Source organism: Lissotriton helveticus, chromosome 7, assembly GCF_964261635.1.
Source record: "Lissotriton helveticus chromosome 7, aLisHel1.1, whole genome shotgun sequence".
In the NCBI taxonomy this organism is placed as follows: Eukaryota; Metazoa; Chordata; class Amphibia; order Caudata; family Salamandridae; genus Lissotriton; species Lissotriton helveticus.
In genome coordinates this window covers 1437433553-1437455210 of record NC_136068.1, presented here as the reverse complement: position 1 = coordinate 1437455210, position 21658 = coordinate 1437433553, and the positions used below count along the sequence as shown (strand labels likewise).

Below are 21658 nucleotides of genomic sequence, written 5' to 3'. Positions count from 1 at the left end.
ACACAGCTCCACCGATACACCCACCACACAGCTCCACCGAGGCACCTACCACACAGCTCCACCGAGGCACCTACCACACAGCTCCACCTACACAGCTACACCGAGGCACCCACCACACAGCTCCACCGAGGCACCCACCACACAGCTCCACCGATGCGCCCACCACACAGCTCCACCGATGCACCCACCACACAGCTCCACTGATGCACCCACCACACCGCTCCACCGATGCACCCACCACGCCGCTCCACCGATGCACCCACCACACAGCTCCACCGATGCACCCACCACACAGCTCCACCGACACAGCTCCACCGATGCACCCACCACCCAGCTCCACCGACACAGCTCCACCGAGGCACCCATCACACAGCTCCACCGAGGCACCCACCACACAGCTCCACCGAGGCACCCTTCACACAGCTCCACCAATGCACCCTTCACACAGCTCGACCGATGCACCCACCACACAGCTCCACCGAGGCACCCACCACACAGCTCCACCGAGGCACCCACCACACAGCTCCACCGATGCACCCACCACACAGCTCCACCGATGCACCCACCACACAGCTCCACCGATGCACCCACCACACAGCTCCACCGATGCACCCACCACACAGCTCCACCGATGCACCCACCACACAGCTCCACCGATGCACCCACCACACAGCTCCACCGATGCACCCACCACACATCTCCACCGATGCACCCACCACACAGCTCCACCGATGCACCCACCACACAGCTCCACCGATGCACCCACCACACAGCTCCACCGATGCACCCACCACACAGCTCCACCGATGCACCCACCACACAGCTCCACCGATGCACCCACCACACAGCTCCACCGATGCACCCACCACACAGCTCCACCGATGCACCCACCACACAGCTCCACCGATGCACCCACCACACAGCTCCACCGATGCACCCACCACACAGCTCCACCGATGCACCCTCCACACAGCTCCACCGACACAGCTCCACCGATGCACCCAGCACACAGCTCCACCGAGGCACCCACCACACAGCTCCACCGAGGCACCCACCACACAGCTCCACCGAGGCACCCACCACACAGCTCCACCGAGGCACCCACCATACAGCTCCACCGAGGCACCCACCATAAGGTCCACCGAGGCACCCACCATACAGCTCCACCGAGGCACCCACCATAAGGTCCACCGAGGCACCCACCATACAGCTCCACCGAGGCACCCACCATACAGCTCCACCGATGCACCCACCACACAGCTCCACCGATGCACCCACCACACAGCTCCACCGATGCACCCACCACACAGCTCCACCGATGCAACCACCACACAGCTCCACCGATGCAACCACCACACAGCTCCACCGATGCAACCACCACACCGCTCCACCGATACAGCCACCACACAGCTCCACCGACACAGCTCCACCAATGCACCCACCACACAGCTCCACCGATGCACCCACCACACAGCTCCACCGATGCACCCACCACCCTGCTCCACCGATGCACCCACCACGCAGCTCCACCGACACAGCTCCACCGATGAACCCACCACACAGCTCCACCGATGAACCCACCACACAGCTCCACCGATGCACCCACCACACAGCTCCACAGATGCACACACCACACAGCTCCACAGATGCACCCACCACACAGCTCCACAGATGCACCCACCACACAGCTCCACAGATGCACCCACCACACAGCTCCACAGATGCACCCACCACACAGCTCCGCCGATGTACCCACCACACAGCTCCGCCGATGCACCCACCACACAGCTCCGCCGATGCACCCACCACACAGCTCCGCCGATGCACCCACCACACAGCTCCGCCGATGCAGCCACCACACAGCTCCACCGATGCAGCCACCACACAGCTCCACCGATGCAGCCACCACACAGCTCCACCGATGCAGCCACCACACAGCTCCACCGATGCAGCCCCCAGACAGCTCCACCGATGCAGCCCCCACACAGCTCCACCGAGGCACCCACCACACAGCTCCACCGAGGCACCCACCACACAGCTCCACCGAGGCACCCACCACACAGCTCCACCGAGGCACCCACCACACAGCTCCACCGAGGCACCCACCACACAGCTCCACCGAGGCACCTACCACACAGCTCCACCGATGCACCCACCACACAGCTCCACCGATGCACCCACCACACCGCTCCACCGATGCACCCACCACACAGCTCCACAGATGCACCCACCACACAGCTCCACAGAGGCACCCACCACACAGCTCCACCGATGCACCCACCACACAGCTCCACCGATGCACCCACCACACAGCTCCACCGATGCACCCACCACACAGCTCCACAGATGCACCCACCACACAGCTCCACCGAGGCACCCACCACACAGCTCCACCGACACAGCTTCACCGATGCACACACACCACACAGCTCCACTGATGCACCCACCACACAGCTCCACCGATGCACCCACCACACAGCTCCACCGAGGCACCCACCACACAGCTCCACCGAGGCACCCACCACACAGCTCCACCGAGGCACCCACCACACAGCTCCACCTACACAGCCACACCGAGGCACCCACCACACAGCTCCACCGAGGCACCCACCACACAGCTCCACCTACACAGCCACACCGAGGCACCCACCACACAGCTCCACCGAGGCACCCACCACACAGCTCCACCGAGGCACCCACCACACAGCTCCACCGATGCACCCACCACACAGCTCCACCGATGCACCCACCACACAGCTCCACCGATGCAGCCACCACACAGCTCCACCGACACAGCTCCACCGATGCACCCACCACCCAGCTCCACCGATGCACCCACCACACAGCTCCACCGACACAGCTCCACCGAGGCACCCACCACACAGCTCCACCGATGCACCCAACACACAGCTCCACCGATGCAGCCACCACACAGCTCCAACGATGCACCCACCACCCTGCTCCACCGATGCACCCACCACGCATCTCCACCGACACAGCTCCACCGATGAACCCACCACGCAGCTCCACCGATGAACCCACCACGCAGCTCCACCGATGCACCCACCACACAGCTCCACAGATGCACCCACCACACAGCTCCACAGATGCACCCACCACACAGCTCCACAGATGCACCCACCACACAGCTCCACAGATGCACCCACCACACAGCTCCACAGATGCACCCACCACACAGCTCCACAGATGCACCCACTACACAGCTCCACAGATGCACCCACCACACAGCTCCGCCGATGCACCCACCACACAGCTCCGCCGATGCACCCACCACACAGCTCCACCGATGCACCCACCACACAGCTCCACCGATGCACCCACCACACAGCTCCACCGATGCTCCAACTAAACTCCACCACACAGCTCCATCAATGCACCCACTAAGCTCCACCGATGCACACACCACTCAGCGCAACCACAGCATCACTCAGCACCACTCAGCGCCACCCCAGCATCACTGGTTTAAATATGTTCTTTCAATGTTTCAAGCTGTTTTCAAGCTTTTACGCTTTATTATAAATCACAAAAAGATGTTAATATTTCATTTCTGTTCTTGGATTTTCGTCACAATATAAAACACTGAACATAATCTTCACAAAAGTTATTTACAAAAGTTTAAGCTATTGCCATTACAAATTAAATACATTATTTAAGTATTAATTATTTAAAAAAATTAAAAGCCATTGTTATTTGTAATATCAATACATCCAAGTCACGTAAATACAAAACATGTTGCATTACAAATGCTATAGGTGTCACATTTGCGAAAGTTATAACTATTGGCATTGTAATTGACAAAGTTATTAATTTAGCTATTTTAAAAAATAACACATAAATTAAAAAAAAATCATTTGTAAGACCAATAGCTCAAACTTTTCTAATGCGAGCCTTATTGCATTTCCAATGCTTGTTTTATTAGTTGATTTTACTGAATAGCACATTTTAGGAGCAATCTTAGTGGTATTTTAAGCTGATACGTCTCACTCCGTAACTACGTGAACAGTACAAGAAAGCTAGAGTACTTGTCATTCAGTGGCTGCTCTTTCACAAGAGTATTGGGGCCCCTTCTCACCAAATCTGAGTAGTCTCAACTCATTGCCTCCTCTTCTTCAAAGGATAGATTCCCTGCTATTTGTGTTTTTTGGAGCAAGCCTTTCACATGCATTGCAAATGTTTTCCTTATGGCAAAAAAATACTCCCTCGCTTAAGCGTGTCATAATTGACGCGTTTGTTTTGCACATGGTATAGGGTGCTGTAAATACCATCTCTGAAACATAACCTGATAGTAAATGCTCCACATGGGAGGGGGTGAGGAGAAGAAGCCAAAGTTAATACATGCCCCTTGGGTGCTTTGTCACTTAACCCGTCCATCAGATGTCATGTCTGATACCTTACATGAGAAACTGTGATGAAGTGCATCAGCACGTAAGCGTTGCTCTTGCCTTGTGCTCTCATTCTGGCTTCTACTTTCCTGTCGGTGATCCATATATAATTTCCAAGCTTTTGGCTTATGCCAAGGGCATCACCAGTAGGAGGGGAAGGAACTGACTAGGAAGAAACATAGACTATGAAAGAGAGATGTGGACTGGTATGCAGAGCGTTGAAGCATTAATAGAGAGAGAAACAGGAGCATTTAGAGATATTGGGGCAGGAGTATAATCAATTAAAGGGAACAGACTGGGAATAATGGACAGTGCAGGCGGGCAGGTGCATCAGTAGTAAGAGGGTCTAACAGGAGTAGGGAAGGAGCATCAGCAATAGGAGGAAGAGATGCAGGATCAGTGGGGTACTCGGTAGGACAGGAGTATTGGAAGTAAAATTCAAATGGGCAGGAACTGAGAGGCATATGGCAGCAGTGTCAGAAAAATTATTTAAAAAAAAAATGCAATAATGTGCATTGCACCCCTATACTATAGAAGGATTATTGTTTAGAAATTGGTGAAATTTGTTGTCTAATGTGTTCCTTGCTGGACCGTGCTCTGTCAAGACACGTGACCTTATTGTACCGATACACCAAGCAACTCTGGTTGTTTGGAAGCAGCACGCACTGTAAATTAATTAATCACTTCAATTTTTTTCTTTTTCTATAACACACTAAAAAATAGTTTGGAATCTTGACAATCTATTTACATTTATTATAAAATAATATTATTATTCTTAACTAATACGTAGATCACTCCTGCAAATTATGTAGCAAGTAAAAAGGCCTGAGATTTCAATATGTTAAAGAAATTCCAATTCCTTTAATACGCCCAATGCATTTCGGGACTACAGGATCCCTACTTCAGGTGCAGCTAGAAACAAAGTAAGGAAATAAGGAGGGTTTGAAACCAATAAGAATATCTCTCTCCATTAAAAAGATCAGGTAAAGAAAGCGCAAATGAGAAATGGCGAGTGCCACTCTAGGCTAAATGTCTAACTGTTCATACAAATGTTCCTCTATGTTAGGCATGAGAAATCCATTTGTGCAGCAAAGGTTATCCTTTTAAAGCTTATAGCGTAATTTACAGCAGTTGTTATATACCAACGTGTGGCATTCATAACGTAACAAAAGACAAAAAAGGCCAGTGATGTTAGAAGGCAAAAGAAACTCAATGTTCGAGGCATGTGGGCTGCTGAATTCATATCTTAGCATAGATCGCCGCCTAGTGTTGGGTCCGGATGATTGCACCTTGTTGTCTTGGAAGAGTCTTCGAAGTATCACGAGATCGGTGACTCCTGCCCTGGACTACAGTGCGCATGGGCATCTTCTCCATCCTCAGATTGTTTTTTCCGCCATTGGGTTCGGATGCACTTCGACAACTCCAACTTCGAGACCGAAGTTTTCCAATTTTCTAAGGCCAAAAACCTTCTACCTTCGTCGGTATTGTTTCCACTCGGTATCCCTCGACTTGACAACACTTTTCATCTTTCTCCGGTGCCGACGCGAGACGTTGGGCCTTTTCGACGCCACGTGGGCCTCCTGCAGATGGAAAGGACCCCGTTCAAAAGATGCCCACAATGTGGATCCAAATTTCCACATAGCGATAAGCATACAGTGTGCAACAGGTGCCTATCTCCGGAGCACAACGAAGAAAACTGTCCAGCTTGTGCTCCGCTCCGGTCGAAGAAAACGATCCGGAAACGAAGAGCTGCTCGACAAGAGATGCAGCGACAGGCGCCTGAAGCGGAAAACATCTTCGATGACGAACATGAACTCCCAGAAGCGGCGGACTCCGACCTCGAGATAGTCACCGTCGAGGACCAGTCGGACCCGATGACCAGATCACACCGGGGCAAACCGTGAGTACCAAAGCCCTTCCTCCGCTTACACCTCTAGACAAGGCTCCGGTCAAAGCATCGCCTAAAAGCCTTAGCCGCGACTGACATACTGCTTCAGAAGCCCCGCCTTCCGGCTCGGCTCCAAAGACCACACACAAGCCTTCCGGAAGCCCGGGACCGAGCAAGACATTTCCCAAAAAAGTCGTCGATCCGAAGAAGACCGTCGACCCGAAGAAGGTCATCGATCCCAAAAAGGGCGTCGACCCTAAGAAGGCAGGCGACCCGAAAACTGCCATCGAGCCGAAAAAAGCCATTGAGCTGACAAATCCTGTCGAGCTGAAGAAGGCCGCCGAGCCCAAGACTATGGTCGAGCCGAAGAAGGCCGTCGACCCGAAGAAGGCCGTCGACCCGAAAAAGGCCGTCGACCCGAAAAAGGCCGTCGACCCGAAAAAGGCCGTCGACCCGAAAAAGGCCGTCGACCCGAAAAAGGCCGTCGACACGAAAAAGGCCGTCGACCCGAGAAGGCCGTCGACCCGAAAAAGGTCCTCGAGCCAAAAAAGACCGGCGAACCGAAGAAGGTCGCCGAGCCAATAAAGGTCGTCGACCCAAAAGACGCAGCAGAGCCGCGAAAAAAGTCAGTCGAACCAAAGAAAGTCGTTGAGCCAAAAAAGGCCGTCGAGCCATATAGAGCAGTCGAGCTGACAAAGCCCGTCGAGCCGAAGAAAGCTCCACACCCAAGAGTCCTCGAGCCCGAGACTCACCACAAATCAAAGCATAAAGACAAACAAGCGACCGATCCCAAAACCTCAGCGCCAAAGCCACGGACAGTTGAGGAAGAACTTTTCCATCCATATCCAGTGAGCCCACAACAACACAGACTGTATAGACCCTGATACAGGACATATAACAGTGTACAATAAGAACAAAAGAAGATTGGACTGAAACCCCTTCTCCTGTTCCTCCTAAGAAAAAGGACTTTGGAAAATCTCCTTCAAGACCTTTTACACCTCCTCCTTTCACACCTAACATGCCTTATGTTCCATATTCTTCTACACCCTTTGATTATGATGAAACAGAAGACATGGGGGAAGATCCTCAGGATGACTTTATACAACCTGACGATCGGGGAAACCAGGATGACACATGGAGTGACCACAATGACCCTAATGACCCATATGATCCAACACCCATACCTGATCCCTCTCCATACCCCACAAAGCCATCCCCTACTGACGACACTGTCGTTTTTAACCAGCTAGTGGACAAGGCAGCTCAGTATCATGGCGTACACATGCACACTGACCCTAAAGAGGAAGATTTCCTATTTGACACCTTCCCAACATCAGAGAAGAGTGTACGTATACTTCCTATGCTAAAAGGAGTACTAAAACACGCACCAGACATATTTAAAGACCCAGCCAGAGCGCGTGTACTCAATCCAAGGATTGAGAAAAAATATAAACCAGCCCCTACAGACCCTTCTTATATTAAGTCTCAGCTACCATTAGACTCACTAGTCGTCTCTAATGCTAGGAAACGGGCGAATTCACAAACAACGGGTGATGCTCCCCCTCCTGACAAGGAGTCAAAGATCTTAGAAGCCTCAGGTAAAAGAGTGGCCTCTCAGACTGCAAATACCTGGAGAATTGCCAATACCCAAGCACTCCTAGCACGTTTCAACAGAGCACACTACGACCTACTGGAGGGATTATTACAACACCTACCAGAACCTTATAAGGCAAAAGCAAACGACCTAATACAGAAAGGGAAATTTATCACTAACCCATCCTTAAAATGCGCCCTAGATGCAGCTGATACAGCCGCTAGGTCTGTCAATACTAGCGTATTACTACGCCGGCATGCCTGACTCCGCATTTCGGGTTTTAAGAATGAAGTGCAATCAACAATACTTAATCAACCCATTAACCAAGATTTCTTGTTTGGCCCTGCGGTAGATACCATCTTAGAGTAGATGAAGAAAGATACTGAAACCGCCAAGTCCATGGGTGCACTACAGTTCCAACAATTCTAGGGGCTCTTTTCGTCACTCCTCCTTTCGAGCATCAGGCAGAGGTAACACATCCCAAACTTCCTCATCATTCAAAAGCACCACACAAGGCACCTTTAACAAAGGCTCCAATAGAGGAGGTTATAGAGGGAACAATAACAAGGGCAGAGGACGTGGTGGTAACAACACCAGAGCCTCCACCGCCACTAAACAGTGACTTGTTCACACTCCCTCCAGACCATTTAACACCAGTCAGAGGGAGAATAACACAATTCCTACCAATGTGGAACTCCATCACCACAGACAGGTGGGTGAGACAAATTATCCAGTATGGTTACTGCCTGGTACTCATTTCTACTCCACCCAACATACCGCCCAAACACCGTCCAATGTCCAAAGAACACATCACGCTGTTACAACAAGAGGTGCTCTTCATGCTAGAAAAGAGTGCCATAGAGCCAGTCCCACTTCAACATCGAGGGACAGGAGTATATTCTCTATACTTCCTCATCCCCAAGAAAGACGGATCCCTCAGACCAATATTGGACCTAAGACCTCTGAACCAATACATACTCTCAGAGTACTTCCATATGATCACTTTACAACAAGTGCTCCCACTGCTCCAGCAAGGCGACTTCCTCGCCACACTAGATCTGAAGGATGCTTACTTTCACATCCCCATACATGCAGCTCACAGGAGATACCTAGTGTTGGTAGACAGTCGCACTTACAGCTCTATGCAGTGGTGCAGTGGTGGAATCCACAAAACCTTTCCAAGGGGCGACTGTTCCAAGAGCCAGTTCCACAAGTAGTATTAACAGCAGACGCATCACTAACAGGTTGGGGAGCCCATCTCCTTCAATACACAGTCCAAGGTCTCGACAGTCAAACACAGGACACTACATATCAACCACTTGGAGTTACTAGCAGTATTTCTAGCGATGAAAGCCTTTCAGAAATACTTGTACAACAAGGCTGTTTTAATCCGGACGGACAACATGACAGCCATGTACTACATCCAAAAACAGGAGGGGAAACACTCTCTGCAGCTATCTCACCTAGCACAGAGCATATGGAAGTGGGCGATTCCCCAAAACATTTATCTCCTGGCAGAACACCTCCCAGGAATAGACAATCAGATAGCAGATCTACTGAGCAGACAAAGTCAACAAGTACACGAATGGGAGATTCACCCTCAAGTTCTTCAACCATTCATCCAAGAGTGGGGACATCCAGAAATAGATCTGTTTGCCACAAACGAAAACTTAAAATGCCCGTCCTTTGCCGCCAGGTTCCCACACCCGTTGTCACAAGGCAATGCGATATGGATGAACTGGTCAGGCAGATTTGTGTACGCTTTTCCACCAACCCCACGGATTCCATATGAGGCACGCAAACTAAGGCAACAGTCACTCACAATGATCCTGGTTGCTTCCACATGGGCAAGACAGCCATGGTACACGACACTGCTGGAACTCTCTGTAGTCCCCCACCAAAAGCTGCGCCTTTCGCCACAATTGCTAACACAGAACCATGGAGAAATCAAACACCCAGATCCCAATCAGATGAACCTAGCGATCTGGCTCCTGAACTCCTAGACTTCGGATATCTTAACTTGCCCCCCGACTGCATGAACAGTATCAAGGAAGCAAGGCGTCCCACTACCAGGGCATGCTACACAGCTAAATGGATAAGATTTGTAATTTATTGTAATGATAATCAAATCAATACATTGGATGCCTCTATCCAAAACCTAATTTGTTATCTGCTACACCTTCAGAGATGTAACCTCGCATACTCATCCATAAGGCTACACCTTGCTGCTATAGCAGCATATCTTCAAAACAGACAATATGTCTCCCTGTTTAGAATACCACCTATCAAAGCTTTTATGGAAGGACTTAACAGAATTATCCCTCCAAAGCATCCACCTTCTCCAGTCTGGAACCTCAACATAGTACTTACCAGACTCATGGGACCTCCCATCGACCCACTTCATTCATGTGAATTACAATTCTTAACGTGGAAGGTGGCTTTTTGAATTGCCATCACCTCCCTCAGACGAGTGAGCGAGTTACAGGCACTAACCATTCAAGAACCTTTCATGCAAATACACCACAATAAGGAAGTACTCCGTACAAACCCTAAATTTAGGCCAAAAGTTATCTCCACTTTTCACATCAATCAGTCCATAGAATTGGCAGTTTTCTTTCAAAACCCGCAATCAGTAGCTGAAAGAGCTCTACACACACTAGGCGTTAAAAGAGCACTGCTATATTACGTTGACAGAACTAAATCATTCAGAAAGACAAAGCAACTATTTGTTGCCTTTTCACCACAACATAAAGGTAATCCCATTTCCAAGACAGGAATAGCCAGATGGATCGTTAAATGCATTCAAATATGCTATCAAAAAGCAAAGCACACTTTAACAGTTCCCCCAAGAGCACACTCAACGCGCAAAATAGGGGCATCCATGGCTTTCCTAGGAAATATTCCCTTAAAACACATATGTAGGGCAGCTACATGGTCTACCATACACACTTTCACTAAACCCTACTGTATTGACGTGCAAGCTAAGCAACAAGCTGCTGTAGTCCAGGCTGTCCTTAAAACTCTTTTTCAAACCACTGCAGCTGGTAAAGGCGACCACCGCTAGAGGAGAAACTGCTATACAGTCTATGCTAAGATATGAATTCAGCAGCCCACATGCCTCGAACGGAAAATGCTACTTACCAGTATGCATCTGTTCTTGGCATGTAGGGCTGCTGACATTCATATCGCCCACCCTCCTCCCCGGTGCCTGTCACAGCAGCACGGTTACATTCTTAATATATATCTACATGGTCATCTCTTACTTTTCTATACTCCATCTTTGCCACAATGGCGAAAAACAATCCGAGGATGGAGGAGATGCCCATGCGCACTGTAGTCCAGGGGAGGAGTCACCTATCTTGTGATACTTCGATTACTCTTCCAAGACAACAAGGTGCAATCATCCGGACCCAACACTAGGCGGCGATCTATGCTAAGATATGAATTCAGCAGCCCACATGCCTCGAACATTGAGTTTCTTTTGCCTTCTAACATCACTGGCCTTTTTTGTCTTTTGTTACGTTATGAATGCCACACGTTGGTATATAACAACTGCTGTAAATTACGCTATAAGCTTTAAAAGGATAACCTTTGCTGCACAAATGGATTTCTCATGCCTAACATAGAGGAACATTTGTATGAACAGTTAGACATTTAGCCTAGAGTGGCACTCGCCATTTCTCATTTGCGCTTTCTTTACCTGATCTTTTTAATGGAGAGAGATATTCTTATTGGTTTCAAACCCTCCTTATTTCCTTACTTTGTTTCTAGCTGCACCTGAAGTAGGGATCCTGTAGTCCCGAAATGCATTGGGCGTATTAAAGGAATTGGAATTTCTTTAACATATTGAAATCTCAGGCATTTTTACTTGCTACATAATTTGCAGGAGTGATCTACGTATTAGTTAAGAATAATAATATTATTTTATAATAAATGTAAATAGATTGTCAAGATTCCAAACTATTTTTTAGTGTGTTATAGAAAAAGAAAAAAATTGAAGTGATTAATTAATTTACAGTGCGTGCTGCTTCCAAACAACCAGAGTTGCTTGGTGTATCGGTACAATAAGGTCACGTGTCTTGACAGAGCACGGTCCAGCAAGGAACACATTAGACAACAAATTTCACCAATTTCTAAACAATAATCCTTCTATAGTATAGGGGTGCAATGCACCTTGCTCACTGCTACATCAGGATTCAAGCAAGCCGGGCCGACGAGGCTGAAATGCCAGAAACCGGTCCCCGGTAGCTTGTATCCTTTCTGGTGAAGAATTGGCTTGGTAGTTTGGTCTGCCCTGTTCCCATGATGCACTGGGACAGGGACAGACTAATTTGCATATAGCCAGGTTCTGAGCTGGGATGGGGCAGTGAGCTAAATAACGGTGATGGATCAAGCCCTGATCTTTGGACTGGGTAAGAGTGGTCTGCTTAATTCAGACACTCTGTTCATCACCACCCCCTTTTCTGAATCGTTTTTGGCCACTATAGGTGTGGCAGGGTATACTCAGACATGAGTCCCTTGCTCACTGCTCCATCAGGATTCAAGCAAGCCGGGCCGACGAGGCTGAAATGCCAGAAACCGGTCCCCGGTAGCTTGTATCCTTTCTGGTGAAGAATTGGCTTGGTAGTTTGGTCTGCCCTGTTCCCATGATGCACTGGGCCAGGGACAGACTAATTTGCATATAGCCAGGTTCTGAGCTGGGATGGGGCAGTGAGCTAAATAACGGTGATGGATCAAGCCCTGATCTTTGGACTGGGTAAGAGTGGTCTGCTTAATTCAGACACACTGTTCATCACCACCCCCCTTTTCTGAATCGAAGATATGAATGTCAGCAGCCCTACATGCCAAGAACAGATGCATACTGGTAAGTAGCATTTTCCTTTTTAAACGCCAAGAGCCAATTAATAGGTGCTCAAAGTGTAACCGATTCTTGAAAATATATAAACAAATGAAAACATGCCTTACAGTGACCAAACAATCCACCACTGATTAAATATATGATGCTTTCAACAAATTCAAGATAGAAATATCCAGGAGTTTCCAATTCTTAAATTAATCCTACAACCTATTCTTCCGTCCTCTCCTGTTTGACATCAAGCCAAGAAAAACGAATTTCATAACCTGGTGGTGCAGTGCCAACGAACAAAGCCAAACAAGTCCGCAGAGGGAGAAAGGGTGCTCACCAGGCAGTGTGTACACTTGTTGATGTTGTTTTGATGAACAGCCTTCCTGTGGTCTTTGAGAGGAGTAAAGAAGAATTCAAAACACTGTCTATGTCACTTGACTCATTGGACTGCTGGGGTCTTCCATGCAGGTAGTTCAGCATAGCTTCAGCGTGAATTTCAGGATACGGGCAGCACGCGGTCTGGCACATTCTGGGAACATCATTAACAGAGTCCACTCAAGTATGCCAATACGCTGGAGAAAAGCTCCATATATTTTTTCTGAATCCCAGATGTTGGGCAGCAACCCACTGCCAATTGGTGTCTGCACATTGAAGTTAAAAAAAAATCAAGTTGAACCAAGAAGATTCGAGTAGAGCTTCTGACCGCAGGGAGTTTCTGTGAAGGGCACCTTCCGCTCTCTAGTCAGAATGCTTTGTGGTTGCCACTGGTGAGGTACAGCATCCAGTTGGCCTGCTCTGAATCCTTGCATCCTCATTCCATCTAGTCTTAGAAACACAGAACCGAAGAGGAAGAATTTGGTATATATCTATTCTTTTTTCTGTCCCCATAGAAGCATCTAGTTTCCGCTTTTCAAGTGGCAGACCATCAAACATACAGAGGTATGCAATCAGCTAAGGGAAACCAGAACGACCGCGGTACTGCTAGAAAATATAAATTTCCTATGGTCATATGCATAGTATTGCAAATATTATGCACATAATGTTTGCAAACATTTCAAAAACCTAGAGGGGACTTAGCCATTTACTATGGACTGGAGGCAAATAATTGTAGCTACCTCAGCTCAAAGACCTCCAGATGCTACCACCAGAGTCGAGATGAGGAAACCAATACAGTGTCCGCCCATCTATAGGTACATCAACAGGTGTACCTGATGAGCTCCGCCTCTGCAGTGGGAGAGGTCCTCAGGATTAGAAGCCCTACAAGCTCTTGCTGAAGGTGCAAAAATAGGACTACTACTTTTGTCTAAGAAAAGGGAAAAAGGCATTTGTTTTGAGGGTCGGTTGTGGGGGTGGGGGTAACGGAGCAGGGAGGATTTCTCTAGCAGTGCATGTTAGCCGGTTGCCCTTGCATAGCTTCTTTAGTAGATTTTACTGACTTTTTGCACATCTGTAACAAGGTAAAGAAGGCTGCGTTGGTCAGCCTATAGAACAAGCACTGGCGTTGCCAATAGGTCTCGCATTAGGAAAGTGTGGGCTATTGGTATTGTAAATGACAATTATTTTTTTAATATGTGTTGGCACTGAAAATATATAAATTAATAGCATTGTTATTTACAAAGCCAATAGCTTACACTTTCCTAATGAATTATTCAGATTATAAACATGAGCCATGTGGCAAGAGCGCCTCCTGCCGGTAGATTTAAGACTGGTGTTAGTCTCTAAAATGTCCTCCTCTTAATCTACAAATGTAAAACTTGAAAAGAAATAAGTTAACAAAATAGAGAAGAACTACCTGAAGGACGGAGCAAATAAAACAAAATAATGAAGACATGAATTATAATGGACTAATCCTGCACCACTAGGAAACTCAAGGCTCGTTTTGATATTTCATTACGTAGCTTCATTTTTTTAAATTAATTGATACAAAACTCCAGCCACAAGGAAAATATAGCATTGCCCAAAGTAGGAGTGAAAGTTAACAGTGAAAACGAGAGATTGTTGATAAGCAGAGTGCTAAACACATGTAGAGAGCATGGAAAACTAGATGTGCGGGCCGGCCAGCAGTGAATAATTAGGGGAGAGAGAGGGGAGGTGCTGGGGAACAGATGGCCGTGAAGCAGAGGGCACCCTTTGAAGTCACGGCCTGCGGCCGTGAATAAGTGAGGGCGGGGGGCGGGGCAGCGGAAGCCTTTGATGAGACAAATGCTGCTGGCAAAGCTGGCTGGGGAGGGGGAAAGTTTATGGCCCAAAAGCGCATGCCTGTGGCCACGTGAACTCGAAGAAAACCGCATGGAAAAACCCGTGGTTTCACGAGTATTTTGAGCACTTGAATTCTCGCTCCCTCAATGTGCTTGCGCGCATTGATAGGTCGCGAGACCTAAAAAGCACATGAGAAATATGTTGAATGTTGTTTTTTTGTTCTGCGTAAGCCAGATTTGCTTCTTTCACAGTAGCTTACAAATTCCTCTTGACAAAGAAGTGGAGATAATATTTCTTGGAATGTTTTATTTATTTATTATTTTAAAAAGTGGTTTCCAAAGATTATAAGTTAATGGTGTATTTGCTGTCTCTAGGTGCTCTCTTTTGTATGTGTTCGCCCAAAGGATTTCCAGCAGTGAGACCGGGCCAGAGTTAGCTGTTTTTTAACTTGGGTCCACGGACTGTTCTGAACATTAAATAATATCAGCAGATTAATAAAGTATACATAAAATAGCAACAATGAAACATTTTAAATGCTCTCAAATTGTGAAGATATTCTGAACTTTATTTTTGTGGGAGCAGCCTACGTTCATCAAATGGAATGTAGTATAGACGATAGATTTCCTTAATTGAAGCACATACATGCAAAGACTAAAAGGAGAGCATACATTAGGACCAAAAAAGACAATAGTGATCTGCTAGAGATATCACTGTGTTAAACCAAATTTTGAAAAGATCCAACCTTCCCATTAAAATGTCGAAATTTGTAAGTTTGTGAAGTAAGTTAATTATTTTATAATGCATGTATTTGTTTGATGTGTACTTGATTCTGCATTTTTGGTGTATTGTTTTAAGGTGAGGTTCAAATAGTATAAATTGCTTAGGCCGGGGTCTTCGGCTTCCATAGTGATTCTGTAGTAGTCCACAGAAGTTAACATATTGTGAAATGTTGTTCTAACTGTCAGCGATTCTTTATTAAACTGGTGAACATAAATTCAGTGGTCTTGGGTTTAATGGAGTTAGTACAGTATCCTGCCTCAGATCAGTGGTAAGTTCTTGAATTTCTTGTTTTTGACCAAAATGACTTGAGTGGTAGAACGTTTTGTAGCTGGTCTTCAAAGGAAGTATTGTTTGTTTGCATTCCCAACAATCGCTAAGCATTCTGTAGAAGGTTTTTTACTGGGGTAATAATGGTTTATGGGCGAAAAATTGAGTGTTTGAGGTGACATGGATATTGTCCATTGGATGTTTCTCTTGTGCATCCTCCCATTTGCATTATTGTTTTAGCATCCCTTTCTGTGGCACCGATCTGAAGGAAGACTATTTTTTTAGGCTAGTCTTATTCTGTGTGTGTCAGCACCTTCTTCATATTGACTCTCTCAGTATTTTTGCTGGTATTGTAGTTTTTAGGTTTCGCACTGCCGTTGCAACTGCGTAGTAGTTGCTCCGCCCAGGGCGAAATCTTATGTCCTAGATATGGGGCTTTGGTTCCGCCTCTGTCTTCCATTGGCTAGCTCCATAAATGGAGGCTAGCCATTGGAAGAGATTGGCTGTCAATCACGCTTCCCCCGTGAAAACACGATTCGGGGGCGTTTCTGTGTCTTTTTTTAAGTCACGCCCTCTCCTCTTCCCATTGGCTGGAATTTTACCTTCCAGCCAATGGGAAGGGGAGAGCGCGAAAAACCCACCCCCCGAATCTGCCGGCCGGGACACCCCCGTGACGTCATTCCCCGGGCCGCGCTGTGATTGGCTGCCGGCCCGGGACCTGACTTGTTTCCAAAGCAATTGATACGTACATGCTTAGGTATTCCTATGTAGAGATGTCACAGCGTAACATACTGGAAACAACAGGAAGTTTTTTGTTCCTTTTTGGTTTGCATGTATCTAAATTTGGCTGCACTGGTCCAACTTGTTATAGCGATTAGCGCCCGAGTGGTGAGCGAGCATGAGAGGAAGAGAGAGGTGGAGCCCGCCGGGGCCGCGCCCTCCCGGTGAGTCAGGCGTCCTGCACAGACCGGCCGGCTCTGGACTGCTCTGTCCCGGGAAGGTGACGGGGCGTCTCCATGACGACAGCGAGCTCGGTGTGAGGCTCAGCCGCCCAGGCCCTCGGCGTCTGTCTGCGGCCCCGGGCTCCGAAGCGCGCGCCGTCTCAGCAGACCGCCCTCGCGAGCCCAGACCCCGTGTGTACTCTCCGGCCCGAGGCAGGTGCGGCGCCGCCGCGCGAGCGCTGTTCAGAGACGCACCTGTGCAACCTGTATTTCCGGTGGAAACGTCTCTTCGTCCGAGGAGGTCCTCAAGCTTAGGAGTCGCTGCGGACCGGCCAGAGGGCGCCCGGGTCAGGGCAGAGGGTGTGCCACCCCCGTGCAGGCTCCGCAGAGGGCGCGCCGAGTTACTGCGGGTAGCCCCGTTGACCCCTCTGCTTGAGGTGGGCAGGCTGATTCATAGGAAGTTTTGGACCACAGACTCGCCTTGGACCGAGGTGGCGGCGGCGAGTGGATAGAAGCAGGTCTGCCCGGCACTGGGACGCCGGCACGGAAGGCTTAACTCGGAGCATTAGTGGAGGCCACCATGGAGGAAATGGAGAACTGCCTGAGCCCCGCGGCCCAGGATCTGGTAAGGAAGGAAGCGGAGCACATTTGCGGCCACCCAGGGGGGTTGCGAGGGGCCTGCAAGCAAACTGCGCTCTTACATTCTCTTGTGAGGTTGTTAGGGTGACTGTACTGTAATGCTAGGGCTGAGGGGTGTAATATAGGGCGAGCAGGGGTAGTTTTTCTTGAATTTCAGGAGCAAGGCTGTGCAGTGCCCCACGTCATCTGTCACGTCGCCTCTGCCCTTGTTTTTATCGCAGTGTTTGCTCCATGCGGCTTGTAGTTTAGTTTTCCCGTTTACAGCTAGAGGTTTTGAAATCCCAACGTGAAAAAGTTTGTAGAGTGAAAAGCTAGGATGGGCTGAGTGCGTCAATAGCTACGTGCGGGAGTCTTGTAGTTCCAGGGGTATTTCTGTAGTAGTGTAGCTGTTGACTGGTCTTGCCCTGATCTTGATTGCGACTGTCAGCCAGCCCTGGGTTCTCAGCCAGTGCATTAAGCCCACAGGCCCGCATGAGAACCGCAAAACTCCACATTCCAGCGCTGCTCGTCTGGTTGGCTGAAAAAACAGGACTGAGCCAAAGTCACCTTCATGACAAAGTGCCTCTTGACAGCCATGCTGGGGGGTTCTTTTGCAGTACTGGGAGTGCCTCTTATGGTGTCTGGGCTGTAATGGTTCTAGTGTTGTCTGTCTGGTCACTAAACTCCTGCCCAATTGCTACTGCACCTCAGTGGGTTAAAGCACATATAGCGTCAGTCTACCGAAGGAACTGTTTCATGGTGGTTACTGGCTGCATTCCTGGCTTCGGTGATTCATCATTTCACCATGTTGAATTCACTGACTTTGGCGCCCATACCACCGGTTAATAATTACTAAACAAATGTTTGCTTTTTATCATTCTCAAACTGGCCACAGTACCTCTCGGATGATGCCCCTGTCGGGCTTAGCATTTGCCAGATTGGATGGTTTTCATAGGCAGAGCTGCATTTTGCTAAAATAGCACCCTGGGTGGACAGAAATGTGGCCCCCTTGCTAATGGTAGTAAATTAAATGAGGCTTCAAGGGGGCCTTTTGTGTACACTGGTCAGCACCTGGACGAGCAGGGACTGGCCCTTGAGCAAAAACATTCACGGACCTCCCCCAGCTCACCTAAATCAGGGATAACTTAGTTGCCTCACCAGATGATGGTTTTGTTGATGTGTGTCAGCAGGGGCCTGAGAGTGAAGGGAGGGCAGGTAAGGGGGCTAAAGGTGTGTTAAAATCATCGCCCACGGTATAAGAAGGAAGGACTGAAATCACTTTGAACTGGCTAAGCGCACAGAAACGAAGAGGCAGGGACAAGCCTGGAATAAATTGAGAGGGACGCAACTGTTGGCATAATCTTGATGCACACTGCTCCATGCGCCCCACAGAATATTGGCGGCCTGCACCCAGCTCTTCCATGCTGAAGGCCGGTCCTGTACATAGGGCTCATGATGATAATCGCCTTGAGGTTTTTCAGACATCGTTTCATGGCATCTGGGTCTATATTTGAGGCTTTTCTGGTTATAGTCCCGTCTTGCTGCTTGTCACTCTGTGGTCAGCTCGCACTCCTTCCTCGTGTGTATTTCTGATTTCTCTCAGTCCCTACACTCCACTTCGTCTCAACCCACTCTCTTGACAGTTATGTGATTATACAGTAGGTGTCTCTGAGTTATTGTGTGACAGATTATTGTATTGCCCGCCTCTGCTCCTCGTTGGGCGTCTCTATTTTTAGGGCTCTTTTGCAGCATCATTTTTAGGTTTCGGCTTGCGTTTACTGCGCAAGCAGTATCGCGCAGGCGAAAACTTTTGTTTAGAAGTATGGAGCTTTCTCCCGCCTCTGTCTTCCATTGGCTAGCTCCATAAATGGAGGCTAGCCATTGGAAGACAGATCTGCCCGTCATTGCCAGAGCAGATTCGTGGGCGTTGCCGCGATTTTTACTCATCCCACCCCTTTCCCTACGTCATGCGGCGGTGGGCGGTGTTTTTTTCTTTTTCTTTTTCAAGCCATGTTTTTGTCATTTGGTTGCCTGTGGTCTCCGTGTTATGTCGTGCTTGGCTCGTGGCTCGTGGCTGTCGTCTCCGTCTTCCGTCTTTGCCCGGTATGTATGCTCCGGTTATCGTGCGTGCCTGTCGTCTTTGTGCCTGTGCTCCGGTTTTCGTGCGTGGCTGCCGTTTTTGTGCCTGTGGTCTCCGTGTTATGTTGTGAGTGGCTGCTTTCAGGAGCTGCTCGGCTCCGCTGGCCTCCCCCCCCCCCTTCTCTCTGCCCTCCTCCGTCACGCTCTGCCGCTCCCCCGGGTCCCCACCCCTCCCTCCCTCCCTCTCCAGCGGCCATGCTGCCTCTGCTTGTTTAATCCTACTGCAGCGGCGGATGGATAAGATAAGGATTAGCATGATTAACATTGGTCCTTCACCACCCTGAATAACAGCTCTTGGCTATCCTAAGATGATGTCACCAGTGACCCTCACCACAGGTCTCTAATACTCTAGCAGCTCTGTTACTCAAGCTTTAACCAATGCTAGACTGAGGAAGGAGGGTGGGAGCCTCGGCCAGCAATAACAGTCATGGGAAGAGCCTTGAGTTCTTTGCAATGGAACCTGCCAGGGGAATGTCCATGGTCCAGCTTAATTAAAGCATTTCAATCACGTTTGCTGTCTAAGTCAGTCTCCCTACGTGGGAGTGCCATAGGAGCCCCCAGCTGGCTGCCAACCTAACTAATAAGATCCAGTCAGAGGTCTTGGGGTGGGGTGGGGTGTTGTGTATGTGTAAAGGGCCAAAATTGACTTACATATTGTTGGCCCCTAACCCTAATAGTAACAGAGATTTTTTTTAAAACGATGGAGTACCCCAAGTCAGTCTTATGTCAGGGACGTAGCTTCGGGGGGGGGGGGTGTTTGGTGTGTTTCACCCCCCTAATAAATGTATTTTCAAGTAAATAGTTAGGTACCAGTGCTTTCGGTCAGGTATGGTGATGTGTCTCTCGGATTTCGCATGCACACAGACAAAAAACTCACACTCTCCCTCGGTTTCGAAAGTCTTAAACAATTTGGCTAGTTTACAAAATATTGTGTTTTCCATTACTCAGTACCCCTATCAAGCTGTATTCTTCTCCCTTTTCACTACCCCTTAAGCCTCTCTCATATGCCCTGCTTGTTCTAGAATGTATTTTATCATTATATGCCTGTGCCATTGTTGGAAAACCTGAAGCTCACTCCCCCTCGGTCTTACTGACCAAGCTACGTACTTTGTTCAGGTTAATAACTTAAGCATCTCAACCCGTCACGCTTTCCCTCTTTGTTCTATCTGAACCATATTTAGCCCGCTGCAGTGCCAATGTCCTTTGTTCCCTTCTGTCCGCTGACCCTGTGGGTTGGAGGGGAAACCCCATCTGCGGTGATCCCGTTGTCTTCTGTGTCAGTCAGTAGATTGTTTTTCACACTGTACTGTAGACGCCCCGGCTTCAATGAGGCCGGATACAACTTTACAATGTGGTAACGAGGGGCGGTCAGCGTCACTCCACTGACCTTCATTAGCTCGGTGGGTTACTGGAGGGGCGCGCTGTGCGGGGTAGGGGGGTGCATGACAAGCTGCCGCCTGCTGTCTGACATATGGTTAAGAGCCGCGCATGTGCGCACTGCTCCAGAGTGTGTGCGTGTGTGACTGCTCCAGTGTGTGCGTGTGTGACTGCTCCAGTGTGTGCGTGCATGTGACTGCTCCAGAGTGTGTGTGTGTGTGTGTGAGACTGTTCCAGGGTGTGTGTGTATGTGACTGCTCCAGAGTGTGTGTGTGTGTGTATGTGACTGCTCCAGAGTGTGTGTGTATGTGACTGCTCCAGAGTGTGTGTGTGTGTATGTGACTGCTCCAGTGTGTGTGTGTGTGACTGCTCCAGTGGGTGTGTGTATGTGACTGCTCTGGTTGTGTGTGTGTGTGTGGGGCTCTGGGTGTGGCTGGCTCTGGGTGTGTGTGGCTGGCTCTGGGTGTGTGTGGCTGGCTCTGGGTGTGTGTGTGTGGCTCTGGGTGTGTGTGTGTGTGTGTGTGTGTGGTAGTAATTGCTGTCTGCTGAGCTCGTCCGTAGGGTACAATAGTTCTCACATTTGTGAGAGATTAAGCTATTGGCAAT

The 21658-nt window shown here is 48.9% G+C and overlaps 1 protein-coding gene across 3 annotated transcripts in view; it reads left to right on the top strand.

Moving 5' to 3' along the window:
- Positions 1–21658, top strand: part of LOC144770337 (uncharacterized) — a 210812-nt gene that overhangs the window by 137973 nt on the left and 51181 nt on the right. The gene's annotated exons all lie outside the window — the stretch shown is intronic.